The 15566-nt window shown below is 50.3% G+C and overlaps 1 long non-coding RNA gene across 1 annotated transcript in view; it reads left to right on the forward strand.

Annotated features, from left to right (window-relative positions):
- Positions 1-15566, forward strand: part of LOC117197679 (uncharacterized) — an 85231-nt gene that overhangs the window by 23042 nt on the left and 46623 nt on the right. The window contains exons 4-5 of the long non-coding RNA XR_007476140.1: positions 6912-7016; positions 13322-15379. This is a non-coding gene — a long non-coding RNA (uncharacterized LOC117197679). The remainder of the gene's footprint in view (positions 1-6911; positions 7017-13321; positions 15380-15566) is intronic.

A 15566-nucleotide genomic window follows, 5' to 3' on the forward strand; every position in this document is an offset into this window, starting at 1 on the left:
GCAGCCGTAAATGGGGGGCTGGGGAAAACAGGAGCCGAATGGAAAGTGACAACCTGGGAAGGAGGTATTGTGTCCATAGGTTGAGTGTCAGAGCTGCTACCTTCTGAATTACCGATGACGGCTGAAGCCCTAAATGGGGGGCTCAGGAAAACAGGAGCCGAAAGTAAAATGACAACCTAGGAAAGAAGTGTGGTGTCCTTAGGTTCAGTGTCAGAGCTTCTAACTGCTGAAGCCGTAAATGGGGTCTGGGGAAAACAGGAGCTGAATGGAAAGTGACAGCCTGGGAAGGAGGTGTTGTGTCCATAGGTTCAGTGTCAGAGCTTCAACATGTTGAAGTACCCATGATGGCTGAATCCGTAAAAGGGGGGCTGAGGAAAACAGGAGCAGAATGGAAAATGACAGCCTGCGAAGGAGGTGTGGTGTCCATAGGTTCAGCGTCAGACATTCTGCCTCTGAAGCCGTAAATGGGCGGCTGGGGAAAACAGAAGCCAAATGGAAAATGACAGCCTGGGAAGGAAGTGTGTTGTCCATAGTTTCAGTCTCAGAGCTTCTGCCACTTGAGGCCGTAAATGGGGGCCTGGAAAAAACAGGAGCCCAATGGAAAATGACAGACTGGGAACGAGGTGTGGTGTCCATAGATTCAGTGTCAGAGCTTCTGCCTGTTGAAGTGGAAAATGGGGGGATGGAAAATTCAGGAGACGAACGGAAAATGACAGCCTGGGAAGGAGTTGTGCTGTCCACAGGTTCTGTGTCACACTTCTGCCTCTTTATGATGTAAAAGGTGGGCTGGGGAAAACAGGAGCTGAATGGAAAATGACAGCCTGGGAAGGAGATGTCGTGTCCATAGGTTCAGTGTCAGAGCTTCTGCCTGCTTAGGCCATAAACGGGGGCCTGGAACAAACAGGAGCCCACTGGAAAATGACAGCCTGGGAAGGAGGTGTGTTCTCTATAGCTTCGTTGTCAGACCTTCTGCCTGCTGAAGCCGTAAATGGGGTCTGGGGAAAATAGGAGCCGAATGGAAAGTGACAGCCTGGGAAGGAGGTGTTGTGTCCATAGATTCAGTGTCAGAGCTGCTACCTGCTGAAGTACTGATAACGGCTGAAGCCCTAAATGGGGGGCTCAGGAAAACAGGAGCCGAATGGAAAATGACAACCTGCGAAAGAAGTGTGGTGTCCATAGGTTCAGTATCAGAACTTCTACCTGCTGAAGCTATAAATGGGTGGCTGTGGAAAACAGGAGCCGAATGGAAAATGACAGCCTGGGAAGGAGGTGTGTTGTCCATAGGTTCTGTGTCAGAGCTTCTGCCTGTTGAAGCCAACAATGGGAGGATGGGGAAAGCAGGAGCCGAATGGAAAATGACAGCCAGAGGAGGAGGTGTCTTGTCCATAGGTTCATTGTCAGGGTTTCAACCTGTTGAAGTACCCATGACGGCTGAATCCGTAAAAGGGGGGCTGAGTAAACCAGGAGCAGAATGGAAAATGACATCCTGGGAATGAGGTGTGGTGTCCATAGGTTCAGTGTCAGAGCTTCTGCCTGCTGAAGCCGTCGATTGGGGTTCGGGAAAACAGGAACCGAATGGAAAATGTCAGCCTGGGAATGAACTGTGTTGTCCACAGTTTCAGTGTCAGAACTTCTGCCTCTGGAGGCCATAAATGGGGGGCCTGGAAAAAACAACAGCCGAATGGAAAATGACAGCCTGGGAAGGCGGTGTGATGGTCATAGGTTCAGTGTCAGAGCTTCTGCAACCTGAAGCCGTAAATGGGGTCTGGGGAAAACAGCAGCCGAATGGAAAGTGACAGCCTGGGAAGGAGGTGTTGTGTCCATAGGTTCAGTGTCAGAGCTGCTACCTGCTGAAGTACTGATAACGGCTGAAGCCCTAAATGGGGGGTTCAGGAAAACAGGAGCCGAATGGAAAATGACAACCTGCGAAAGAAGTGTGGTGTCCATCGGTTCAGTATCAGAACTTCTACCTGCTGAAGCTATAAATGGGTGGCTATGGAAAACAGGAGCAGAATGGAAAATGACAGCCTGCGAAGGAGGTGTGGTGTCCATAGGTTCAGCGTCAGACATTCTGCCTCTGAAGCCGTAAATGGGCGGCTGGGGAAAACAGGAGCCAAATGGAAAATGACAGCCTGGGAAGGAAGTGTGTTGTCCATAGTTTCAGTCTCAGAGCTTCTGCCACTTGAGGCCGTAAATGAGGGCCTGGAAAAAACAGGAGCCCAATGGAAAATGACAGACTGGGAACGAGGTGTGGTGTCCATAGATTCAGTGTCATAGCTTCTGCCTGCTGAAGCCGTAAGTGTGAGTCTTGTGAAACCGGGTGTCAAATGAAAAATAACACCCTGGGAAGGAGGAGTGTTGTCCATAGGTTCAGAGACAGACCTTTTGCCTGCTGAAGCCATAAATGGGGGTTGGGAAAACAGGAGCCAAATCGAATATGACTGCCTGACATGGAGGTGTGGTGTTCATATGTACAGTGTCAGAGTTGCTACCTGCTGTAGTACCCATGACGGCTGCAGCCCTAAATGGGGGTTGAGGAAAACAGGAACCGAATGGAAAATGACAGCCTGGGAAGGAGTTGTGTTGTCCACAGGTTCTGTGTCACACTTCTGCCTCTTTATGATGTAAAAGGTGGGCTGGGGAAAACAGGAGCCAAATGGAAACTGACAGCCTGGAAAGGAGGTGTGTTCTCTATAGCTTCATTGTCAGACCTTCTGCCTGCTGAAGCCATAAATGGGGTCTGGGGAGAACAGGCGCCGAATGGAAAGTGACAGACTGGGAAGGAGGTTGGTTGTCCATAGGTTCAGTGTCAGAGCATCTGCCTGCTGAAGCCGTAAATTTGGGGCTGGGGCAAACAGGAGCCGAATGGAAAATGACAGTCTGGGAAGGCGGTGTGTTGCCCATAGGTTCAGTGTCAATGCTTCTGCCTGCTGAAGCCGTAAGTATGGGGCTGTGGAAAACAGGCGTCAATTTGAAAATGAGACGTTGGGAACAAGGTGTGTTGTCCACAGGTTCAGTGTCAGAGCTTCTGTCTGTTGCAGCTGACAATGTGGGGATGGGGAAAACAGGCGCCGAATGGAAAGTGATAGCCTGAGAAAGAGATGTTTTGTCCATAGGTTCTGTGTCAGAGCTTCTGCCTGCTTACGCCATAAATGGGGGCCTGGGAAAAAAACAGGAGTGAATGGAAAGTGACAGCCTGGGTAAGAGGTGTTCTGTCCATAGTTTCAGTGTCACAGCTTCTGCCTGCTGAAGCCATAAATGGGGGACTGGGGAAAACAGCAGCCGAATGGAAAATGACAGCCTTGGAAAGAGGTGTTTTGTCCATAGATTCAGTGTCAGAGCTTCTGCCTGCTGAAGCTGTAAATGGGGGCTCGGGAAAATAGGAACCGAATGGAAAATGACAGCCTGGGAACGAGGTGTGGTTTCCATTGATTCAGTGTCAGAGTTCTGCCTGCTGAAGCCGTAAGTGTGAGCCTGGGGAAACCAGGTGTCAAATGAAAAATAACACCCTGGGAAGGAGGTGTGTTGTCTAGAGGTTCAGTGTTGAGTTGCTACTTGCTGTAGTACCCATGGCAGCTGAAACCCTAAATGGGGGTCGAGGAAAACAGGAGCTGAATGGAAAATGAAAGCCTGGGAAGGAGGTGTGCTGTCCATAGGTTCGGTGTCAGAGCTTCTGCCTGCTGAAGCCGTAAATGGGGGGAAGGGGAATACAGGAGCAGAGTGGCAAATTACAGCTTGGGAAGGAGGTGTTGTGTCCATAGGTTCAGTGTCAGAGCTTCTGCATGCTGGAGCCGTAATTGGGGGTTTCGGGGAAAACAGGAACCAAATGGAAAATGACAGCCTGGGATGGAGATGTGTTGTCCAAAGGTTCAGTGTCAGAGCTTCTGCCTGTTGAAGCCGACAATGGGGGGATGGAGAAAGCAGGAGCCGAATGGAAGATGACATCCAGAGGAGGAGGTGTGTTGTCCATAGGTTCAGTGTCAGAGTTTCAACCTGTTGAAGTACCCATGACGGCTGAATCCGTAAAAGGGGGGCTGAGTAAACCAGGAGCAGAATGGAAAATGTCAGCCTGGGAATGAACTGTGTTGTCCACAGTTTCAGTGTCAGAGCTCCTGCCTCTGGAGGCCAAAAATGGGGGCCTGGAAAAAACAACAGCCGAATGGAAAATGACAGCCTGGGAAGGCGGTGTGATGGTCATAGGTTCAGTGTCAGAGCTTCTGCAAGCTGAAGCCGTAAATGGGGTCTGGGGAAAACAGGAGCCGAATGGAAAGTGATAGCCTGGGAAGGAGGTGTTGTGTCCATAGGTTCAGTGTCAGAGCTGCTACCTGCTGAAGTACTGATAACGGCTGAAGCCCTAAATGGGGGGCTCAGGAAAACAGGAGCCAAATGGAAAATGACAACCTGCGAAAGAAGTGTGGTGTCCATCGGTTCAGTATCAGAACTTCTACCCGCTGAAGCTATAAACGGGTGGCTGTGGAAAACAGGAGTCGAATGGAAAATGACAGCCTGGGTAGGAGGTGTGGTGTCCATAGGTTCGGTGTCAGAGCTTCTGCCTGCTGAAGCCGTAAATTGGGAGCTGGGGAAAACAGGAGCCGAATGGAAAATGACAGCCTGGAAAGGAGGTGTGTTGTCTATAGCTTCATTGTCAGATCTTCTGCCTGCTGATGCCGTAAAAGGGGTCTGGGGAAAACAGAAGCCGAATGGAAAGTGACAGCCTGGGAAGGAGGTGTTTTGTCCATAGCTTCAGTGTCAGAGTTTCTGCCTGCTGAATCCGTAAAGAGGGGCTGGGGAAAACAGGAACTGAATGGAAAATGAAATCCTGGGAAGGAGGTGTGGTGTCCATAGGTTCGGTGTCAGAGCTTCTGCCTGCTGAAGCCGTAAATTGGGAGCTGGGGATTACAGGAGCCGAGTAGATAATGACAGCTTGGGAAGGAGGTGTGGTGGTGTCCATAGGTTCAGTGTCATTGCTTCTGCATGCTGAAGCCGTAAATGGGGGTTTCGGGGAAAACAGGAGGTAAATGGAAAATGACAGCCTGGGATGGAGTTGTGTTGTCCAAAGGTTCAGTGTCAGACCTTCTGCCTGTTGAAGCCTACATTGGGGGGATGGGGAAAACAGGAGCCGAATGGAAAATGACAGCCTGAGAAGGAGGTGTGTTGTCCATAGGTTCAGTTTCAGAGCTTCAACCTGTTGAAATACCTATGACGGCTGAATCCGTAAAAGTGGGACTGAGGAAACAGGAGCAGAATGAAAAATGACAGCCTGGGAAGGAGGTGTGGTGTCCATAGGTTCAGTGTCACAACTTCTGCCTGCTGAGGCCGTAAATTGGGGGGCTGGGGAAAACAGGAGCCGAATGGAAGATAACAGCCTGGGATGGAGGTGTTGTGTCCATAGGTTCAGAGTCAGAGCTGCTACGTGCTGAAATACCGATGACGGCTGAAGCCCTAAATGGGGGCTCAGGAACACAGGAGCCGAATGGAAACAGACAGCCAGGGATGGAGGTGTTTTGTCCATAGATTCAGTGTCAGAGCTTCTGCCTGCTGAAGCCGTAAATGGGGGCTGGGGAAAACAGGAACCGAATGGAAAAAGACAGCCTGGGAACGAGGTGTGGTTTCCATTGATTCAGTGTCAGAGCTTCTGCCTGCTGAAGCCGTAAGTGTGAGCCTGGGGAAACCAGGTGTCAAATGAAAAATAACATCCTGGGAAGGAGGTGTGTTGTCTATAGGTTCAGTGTTGAGTTGCTACTTGCTGTAGTACCCATGGCGGCTGAAGCCCTAAATGGGGGTTGAGGAAAACAGGAGCCGAATGGAAAATGAAAGCCTGGAAGGAGGTGTGGTGTCCATAGGTTCGGTGTCACAGCTTCTGCCTGCTGAGGACGTAAATTGGGGTTCGGGAAAACAGGAACCGAATGGAGAATGTCAGCCTGGGAATGAAGTGTGTTGTCCACAGTTTCAGTGTCAGAGCTTCTGCCTCTGGAGGCCATAAATGGGGGGCCTGGAAAAAACAACAGCCGAATGGAAAATGACAGCCTGGGAAGGCGGTGTGATGTTCATAGGTTCAGTGTCAGAGCTTCTGCCGGCTGCAGCCGTAAATGGGGGGCTGGGGAAAACAGGAGCCGAATGGAAAGTGACAACCTGGGAAGGAGGTATTGTGTCCATAGGTTGAGTGTCAGAGCTGCTACCTTCTGAATTACCGATGACGGCTGAAGCCCTAAATGGGGGGCTCAGGAAAACAGGAGCCGAAAGTAAAATGACAACCTAGGAAAGAAGTGTGGTGTCCTTAGGTTCAGTGTCAGAGCTTCTAACTGCTGAAGCCGTAAATGGGGTCTGGGGAAAACAGGAGCTGAATGGAAAGTGACAGCCTGGGAAGGAGGTGTTGTGTCCATAGGTTCAGTGTCAGAGCTTCAACATGTTGAAGTACCCATGATGGCTGAATCCGTAAAAGGGGGGCTGAGGAAAACAGGAGCAGAATGGAAAATGACAGCCTGCGAAGGAGGTGTGGTGTCCATAGGTTCAGCGTCAGACATTCTGCCTCTGAAGCCGTAAATGGGCGGCTGGGGAAAACAGAAGCCAAATGGAAAATGACAGCCTGGGAAGGAAGTGTGTTGTCCATAGTTTCAGTCTCAGAGCTTCTGCCACTTGAGGCCGTAAATGGGGGCCTGGAAAAAACAGGAGCCCAATGGAAAATGACAGACTGGGAACGAGGTGTGGTGTCCATAGATTCAGTGTCAGAGCTTCTGCCTGTTGAAGTGGAAAATGGGGGGATGGAAAATTCAGGAGACGAACGGAAAATGACAGCCTGGGAAGGAGTTGTGCTGTCCACAGGTTCTGTGTCACACTTCTGCCTCTTTATGATGTAAAAGGTGGGCTGGGGAAAACAGGAGCTGAATGGAAAATGACAGCCTGGGAAGGAGATGTCGTGTCCATAGGTTCAGTGTCAGAGCTTCTGCCTGCTTAGGCCATAAACGGGGGCCTGGAACAAACAGGAGCCCACTGGAAAATGACAGCCTGGGAAGGAGGTGTGTTCTCTATAGCTTCGTTGTCAGACCTTCTGCCTGCTGAAGCCGTAAATGGGGTCTGGGGAAAATAGGAGCCGAATGGAAAGTGACAGCCTGGGAAGGAGGTGTTGTGTCCATAGATTCAGTGTCAGAGCTGCTACCTGCTGAAGTACTGATAACGGCTGAAGCCCTAAATGGGGGGCTCAGGAAAACAGGAGCCGAATGGAAAATGACAACCTGCGAAAGAAGTGTGGTGTCCATAGGTTCAGTATCAGAACTTCTACCTGCTGAAGCTATAAATGGGTGGCTGTGGAAAACAGGAGCCGAATGGAAAATGACAGCCTGGGAAGGAGGTGTGTTGTCCATAGGTTCTGTGTCAGAGCTTCTGCCTGTTGAAGCCAACAATGGGAGGATGGGGAAAGCAGGAGCCGAATGGAAAATGACAGCCAGAGGAGGAGGTGTCTTGTCCATAGGTTCATTGTCAGGGTTTCAACCTGTTGAAGTACCCATGACGGCTGAATCCGTAAAAGGGGGGCTGAGTAAACCAGGAGCAGAATGGAAAATGACATCCTGGGAATGAGGTGTGGTGTCCATAGGTTCAGTGTCAGAGCTTCTGCCTGCTGAAGCCGTCGATTGGGGTTCGGGAAAACAGGAACCGAATGGAAAATGTCAGCCTGGGAATGAACTGTGTTGTCCACAGTTTCAGTGTCAGAACTTCTGCCTCTGGAGGCCATAAATGGGGGGCCTGGAAAAAACAACAGCCGAATGGAAAATGACAGCCTGGGAAGGCGGTGTGATGGTCATAGGTTCAGTGTCAGAGCTTCTGCAACCTGAAGCCGTAAATGGGGTCTGGGGAAAACAGCAGCCGAATGGAAAGTGACAGCCTGGGAAGGAGGTGTTGTGTCCATAGGTTCAGTGTCAGAGCTGCTACCTGCTGAAGTACTGATAACGGCTGAAGCCCTAAATGGGGGGTTCAGGAAAACAGGAGCCGAATGGAAAATGACAACCTGCGAAAGAAGTGTGGTGTCCATCGGTTCAGTATCAGAACTTCTACCTGCTGAAGCTATAAATGGGTGGCTATGGAAAACAGGAGCAGAATGGAAAATGACAGCCTGCGAAGGAGGTGTGGTGTCCATAGGTTCAGCGTCAGACATTCTGCCTCTGAAGCCGTAAATGGGCGGCTGGGGAAAACAGGAGCCAAATGGAAAATGACAGCCTGGGAAGGAAGTGTGTTGTCCATAGTTTCAGTCTCAGAGCTTCTGCCACTTGAGGCCGTAAATGAGGGCCTGGAAAAAACAGGAGCCCAATGGAAAATGACAGACTGGGAACGAGGTGTGGTGTCCATAGATTCAGTGTCATAGCTTCTGCCTGCTGAAGCCGTAAGTGTGAGTCTTGTGAAACCGGGTGTCAAATGAAAAATAACACCCTGGGAAGGAGGAGTGTTGTCCATAGGTTCAGAGACAGACCTTTTGCCTGCTGAAGCCATAAATGGGGGTTGGGAAAACAGGAGCCAAATCGAATATGACTGCCTGACATGGAGGTGTGGTGTTCATATGTACAGTGTCAGAGTTGCTACCTGCTGTAGTACCCATGACGGCTGCAGCCCTAAATGGGGGTTGAGGAAAACAGGAACCGAATGGAAAATGACAGCCTGGGAAGGAGTTGTGTTGTCCACAGGTTCTGTGTCACACTTCTGCCTCTTTATGATGTAAAAGGTGGGCTGGGGAAAACAGGAGCCAAATGGAAACTGACAGCCTGGAAAGGAGGTGTGTTCTCTATAGCTTCATTGTCAGACCTTCTGCCTGCTGAAGCCATAAATGGGGTCTGGGGAAAACAGGCGCCGAATGGAAAGTGACAGACTGGGAAGGAGGTTGGTTGTCCATAGGTTCAGTGTCAGAGCATCTGCCTGCTGAAGCCGTAAATTTGGGGCTGGGGCAAACAGGAGCCGAATGGAAAATGACAGTCTGGGAAGGCGGTGTGTTGCCCATAGGTTCAGTGTCAATGCTTCTGCCTGCTGAAGCCGTAAGTATGGGGCTGTGGAAAACAGGCGTCAATTTGAAAATGAGACGTTGGGAACAAGGTGTGTTGTCCACAGGTTCAGTGTCAGAGCTTCTGTCTGTTGCAGCTGACAATGTGGGGATGGGGAAAACAGGCGCCGAATGGAAAGTGATAGCCTGAGAAAGAGATGTTTTGTCCATAGGTTCTGTGTCAGAGCTTCTGCCTGCTTACGCCATAAATGGGGGCCTGGGAAAAAAACAGGAGTGAATGGAAAGTGACAGCCTGGGTAAGAGGTGTTCTGTCCATAGTTTCAGTGTCACAGCTTCTGCCTGCTGAAGCCATAAATGGGGGACTGGGGAAAACAGCAGCCGAATGGAAAATGACAGCCTTGGAAAGAGGTGTTTTGTCCATAGATTCAGTGTCAGAGCTTCTGCCTGCTGAAGCTGTAAATGGGGGCTCGGGAAAATAGGAACCGAATGGAAAATGACAGCCTGGGAACGAGGTGTGGTTTCCATTGATTCAGTGTCAGAGTTCTGCCTGCTGAAGCCGTAAGTGTGAGCCTGGGGAAACCAGGTGTCAAATGAAAAATAACACCCTGGGAAGGAGGTGTGTTGTCTAGAGGTTCAGTGTTGAGTTGCTACTTGCTGTAGTACCCATGGCAGCTGAAACCCTAAATGGGGGTCGAGGAAAACAGGAGCTGAATGGAAAATGAAAGCCTGGGAAGGAGGTGTGCTGTCCATAGGTTCGGTGTCAGAGCTTCTGCCTGCTGAAGCCGTAAATGGGGGGAAGGGGAATACAGGAGCAGAGTGGCAAATTACAGCTTGGGAAGGAGGTGTTGTGTCCATAGGTTCAGTGTCAGAGCTTCTGCATGCTGGAGCCGTAATTGGGGGTTTCGGGGAAAACAGGAGCCAAATGGAAAATGACAGCCTGGGATGGAGATGTGTTGTCCAAAGGTTCAGTGTCAGAGCTTCTGCCTGTTGAAGCCGACAATGGGGGGATGGAGAAAGCAGGAGCCGAATGGAAGATGACATCCAGAGGAGGAGGTGTGTTGTCCATAGGTTCAGTGTCAGAGTTTCAACCTGTTGAAGTACCCATGACGGCTGAATCCGTAAAAGGGGGGCTGAGTAAACCAGGAGCAGAATGGAAAATGTCAGCCTGGGAATGAACTGTGTTGTCCACAGTTTCAGTGTCAGAGCTCCTGCCTCTGGAGGCCAAAAATGGGGGCCTGGAAAAAACAACAGCCGAATGGAAAATGACAGCCTGGGAAGGCGGTGTGATGGTCATAGGTTCAGTGTCAGAGCTTCTGCAAGCTGAAGCCGTAAATGGGGTCTGGGGAAAACAGGAGCCGAATGGAAAGTGATAGCCTGGGAAGGAGGTGTTGTGTCCATAGGTTCAGTGTCAGAGCTGCTACCTGCTGAAGTACTGATAACGGCTGAAGCCCTAAATGGGGGGCTCAGGAAAACAGGAGCCAAATGGAAAATGACAACCTGCGAAAGAAGTGTGGTGTCCATCGGTTCAGTATCAGAACTTCTACCCGCTGAAGCTATAAACGGGTGGCTGTGGAAAACAGGAGTCGAATGGAAAATGACAGCCTGGGTAGGAGGTGTGGTGTCCATAGGTTCGGTGTCAGAGCTTCTGCCTGCTGAAGCCGTAAATTGGGAGCTGGGGAAAACAGGAGCCGAATGGAAAATGACAGCCTGGAAAGGAGGTGTGTTGTCTATAGCTTCATTGTCAGATCTTCTGCCTGCTGATGCCGTAAAAGGGGTCTGGGGAAAACAGAAGCCGAATGGAAAGTGACAGCCTGGGAAGGAGGTGTTTTGTCCATAGCTTCAGTGTCAGAGTTTCTGCCTGCTGAATCCGTAAAGAGGGGCTGGGGAAAACAGGAACTGAATGGAAAATGAAATCCTGGGAAGGAGGTGTGGTGTCCATAGGTTCGGTGTCAGAGCTTCTGCCTGCTGAAGCCGTAAATTGGGAGCTGGGGATTACAGGAGCCGAGTAGATAATGACAGCTTGGGAAGGAGGTGTGGTGGTGTCCATAGGTTCAGTGTCATTGCTTCTGCATGCTGAAGCCGTAAATGGGGGTTTCGGGGAAAACAGGAGGTAAATGGAAAATGACAGCCTGGGATGGAGTTGTGTTGTCCAAAGGTTCAGTGTCAGACCTTCTGCCTGTTGAAGCCTACATTGGGGGGATGGGGAAAACAGGAGCCGAATGGAAAATGACAGCCTGAGAAGGAGGTGTGTTGTCCATAGGTTCAGTTTCAGAGCTTCAACCTGTTGAAATACCTATGACGGCTGAATCCGTAAAAGTGGGACTGAGGAAACAGGAGCAGAATGAAAAATGACAGCCTGGGAAGGAGGTGTGGTGTCCATAGGTTCAGTGTCACAACTTCTGCCTGCTGAGGCCGTAAATTGGGGGGCTGGGGAAAACAGGAGCCGAATGGAAGATAACAGCCTGGGATGGAGGTGTTGTGTCCATAGGTTCAGAGTCAGAGCTGCTACGTGCTGAAATACCGATGACGGCTGAAGCCCTAAATGGGGGCTCAGGAACACAGGAGCCGAATGGAAACAGACAGCCAGGGATGGAGGTGTTTTGTCCATAGATTCAGTGTCAGAGCTTCTGCCTGCTGAAGCCGTAAATGGGGGCTGGGGAAAAGAGGAACCGAATGGAAAAAGACAGCCTGGGAACGAGGTGTGGTTTCCATTGATTCAGTGTCAGAGCTTCTGCCTGCTGAAGCCGTAAGTGTGAGCCTGGGGAAACCAGGTGTCAAATGAAAAATAACATCCTGGGAAGGAGGTGTGTTGTCTATAGGTTCAGTGTTGAGTTGCTACTTGCTGTAGTACCCATGGCGGCTGAAGCCCTAAATGGGGGTTGAGGAAAACAGGAGCCGAATGGAAAATGAAAGCCTGGAAGGAGGTGTGGTGTCCATAGGTTCGGTGTCACAGCTTCTGCCTGCTGAGGACGTAAATTGGGGTTCGGGAAAACAGGAACCGAATGGAGAATGTCAGCCTGGGAATGAAGTGTGTTGTCCACAGTTTCAGTGTCAGAGCTTCTGCCTCTGGAGGCCATAAATGGGGGGCCTGGAAAAAACAACAGCCGAATGGAAAATGACAGCCTGGGAAGGCGGTGTGATGTTCATAGGTTCAGTGTCAGAGCTTCTGCCGGCTGCAGCCGTAAATGGGGGGCTGGGGAAAACAGGAGCCGAATGGAAAGTGACAACCTGGGAAGGAGGTATTGTGTCCATAGGTTGAGTGTCAGAGCTGCTACCTTCTGAATTACCGATGACGGCTGAAGCCCTAAATGGGGGGCTCAGGAAAACAGGAGCCGAAAGTAAAATGACAACCTAGGAAAGAAGTGTGGTGTCCTTAGGTTCAGTGTCAGAGCTTCTAACTGCTGAAGCCGTAAATGGGGTCTGGGGAAAACAGGAGCTGAATGGAAAGTGACAGCCTGGGAAGGAGGTGTTGTGTCCATAGGTTCAGTGTCAGAGCTTCAACATGTTGAAGTACCCATGATGGCTGAATCCGTAAAAGGGGGGCTGAGGAAAACAGGAGCAGAATGGAAAATGACAGCCTGCGAAGGAGGTGTGGTGTCCATAGGTTCAGCGTCAGACATTCTGCCTCTGAAGCCGTAAATGGGCGGCTGGGGAAAACAGAAGCCAAATGGAAAATGACAGCCTGGGAAGGAAGTGTGTTGTCCATAGTTTCAGTCTCAGAGCTTCTGCCACTTGAGGCCGTAAATGGGGGCCTGGAAAAAACAGGAGCCCAATGGAAAATGACAGACTGGGAACGAGGTGTGGTGTCCATAGATTCAGTGTCATAGCTTCTGCCTGCTGAAGCCGTAAGTGTGAGTCTCGTGAAACCGGGTGTCAAATGAAAAATAACACCCTGGGAAGGAGGTGTGTTGTCCATAGGTTTCGTGACAGACCTTTTGCCTGCTGAAGCCATAAATGGGGGTTGGGAAAACAGGAGCCAAATCGAAAATGACTGCCTGACATGGAGGTGTGGTGTTCATATGTACAGTGTCAGAGTTGCTACCTGCTGTAGTACCCATGACGGCTGCAGCCCTAAATGGGGGTTGAGGAAAACAGGAACCGAATGGAAAATGACAGCCTGGGAAGGCGGTGTGTTGCCCATAGGTTCAGTGTCAATGCTTCTGCCTGTTGAAGCTGTAAATGGGGGGCTGAGGAAAACAGCAGTCGAATGGAAAATGACAGCCTGTGAAAGAGGTGTGGTGTCCATAGATTCAGTGTCAGAGCTTCTGCCTGTTGAAGTGGAAAATGGGGGGATGGAAAATTCAGGAGACGAATGGAAAATGACAGCCTGGGAAGGAGTTGTTTTGTCCATATTTTCAGTGTCAGAGCTTCTGCATTCTGAAGCCGTAAATGGGGAGCTGGGGAAAACAGGAGCCGAATGGAAAATGACAGCCTGGGAAGGACGTGTGTTGTCCATAGGTTCAGTGTCACAGATTCCGCCTTCTTACCATGTAAATGGGTGGCTCGGAAATACAGGAGCCGAATGGAAAATGACAGCCCGGGAAGGATGTGTGTTGCCCATAGGTTCAGTGTCAGAGCTTCTGCCTGCTGAACACGAAAATGGGGGTCTGGGGAAAACAGGAGCGGAAGGGAAAGTGACAGCCTGGGAAGGAGGTGTTTTGTATATAGGTTCTGTGTCAGAGCTTCTTCCTGCTGAAGCCGTAAAGGGGGGCTGAGGAAAACAGGAACCGAATGGAAAATGTCAGCCTGGGAACGAGGTGTGGTGTCCATAGATTCAGTGTTAGAGCTTCTGCCTGCTGAAGCCGTAAGTGTGAGGCTTGGGAAACCAGGTGTCAAATGAAAAATAACACCCTACGAAGGAGCTGTGTTGTTCATAGGTTCAGTGACACAGTTGCTACGTGCTGTAGTACCCATGACGGCTGAAGCCCTAAATGGGGGTTGAGGCAAAGAGGAGTCGAATGGAAAATGACAGCCTGGGAAGGAGATGTGGTGTCCATAGGTTCAGTGGCACAGCTTCGACCTGTTGAAGCCGACAATGGGGGGATGGGGACAACAGCACCCGAATGGAAGATGACAGCCTTGGATTGAGGCGCTGTGTCCATAGGTTCAGTGTTAGAGCTGCTACCTGCTGAAGCAGTAAATGGGTTGCTGTGGAAAACAGGAGCTGAATGGAAAATGACAGCCTGGGAAGGAGGTGTTTTGTTCATAGGTTCAGTGTCAGAATTTCTGCCTGCTGAATCCGTAAAGAGGGGCTAGGGAAAACAGAAACCGAATGGAAAATGACAGCCTGGGAAGGAGGTTGGTTGTCCATAGGTTCAGTTTCAGACCTTCTTCTTGCTATAGCCGTAAATGGGGGGCTGGGAAAAACAGGGGCCCAATGGAAAGTGACAACCTGGGAAGGAGGTGTGTTGACCATAGGTTCATTAAGAGAGCTTCTGCCTGCTGAAGCTGTAAATGGGGAGCTGAGGAAAACAGGAGTCAAATCGAAAATGACAGCCTGCGAAAGAGGTGTGGTTTCCATAGATTCAGTATCAGAGCTTCTGCGTTCTGAATCCGTAAGTGTGGGGCTGGGGAAAACAGGCGTCAAATGAAAAATGACACCGTGGGAATGAGGTGTGTTGTCCACAGGTTCAGTGTCAGAGCTTCAACCTGTTGAAGTACCCATGACGGCTGAATCCATAAAAGGAGGGCTGAGCAAAATAGGAGAAGAATGGGAAATGACAGCCTGGGATGGAGTCGTGGTGTCCATAGGTTCAGTGGCACCGCTTCTGCCTGCTGAGGCCGTAAATCATGGTTTGGGAAAACAGGACCCGAATGGAAAATGACAGCCTGGAAATGAAGTGTGGTGTCCATAGTTACAGTGTCAGAGTTTCTGCCTCTTGAGGCCATAAATGGAGCCCTGGAAAAAACAGATGAAACGAAAATGACAGCCTGGGAAGGCGGTGTGATGTTCATAAGTTCAGTGTCAGAGCTTCTGCCTGCTGAAGCCATAAATGGAGGGCTGGGAAAAACAGGAGCCGAATGGAAGATGACAGCCTGGGATGTAGGTGTTGTGTCCATAGGTACAGTGTCAGAGCTGCTACCTGCTGAAGTACTGAGGATGGCTGAAACCCTAAATGGGGGGGCTCAGGAAAACGGGAGCTGAATGGAAAATGGCAACCTGGGAAAGAAGTGTGTTTTCCATAGTTTCAGTGTCAGAGCTTCTGCCTGCTGAAGCTGTAAATGGGTGGCTGTGGAAAACAGGAGCCGAATGGCAAATGACAGCCTGGGTCGGAAGTGTGTTGTCTATAGGTTCATTGTCAGAGCTTCGGCCTGCTGAAGTCGTACATTGGGGGCACAGGAAAACAGGAGGCGAATGGAAATTGACAGCCTGGGAAGAAGGTTGGTTGTCCATAGGTTCAGTGTCAGAGTTTCTGACTTATGAGGCCATAAATGGGGGCCTGGAAAAAACAGGAGCCGAATGGAAAGTGACAGCCTGGGAAGGAGTTGTTTTGTCCATAGGTTCAGTGTCAGAGCTTCTGCATTCTGAAGCCATAAATGGGGGCCTGGGGAAAACAGAAGCCGAATGGAAAATGACAGCCTG

The sequence above is a fragment of the Orcinus orca genome, chromosome 1 (assembly GCF_937001465.1).
Source record: "Orcinus orca chromosome 1, mOrcOrc1.1, whole genome shotgun sequence".
NCBI lineage: Eukaryota > Metazoa > Chordata > Mammalia > Artiodactyla > Delphinidae > Orcinus > Orcinus orca.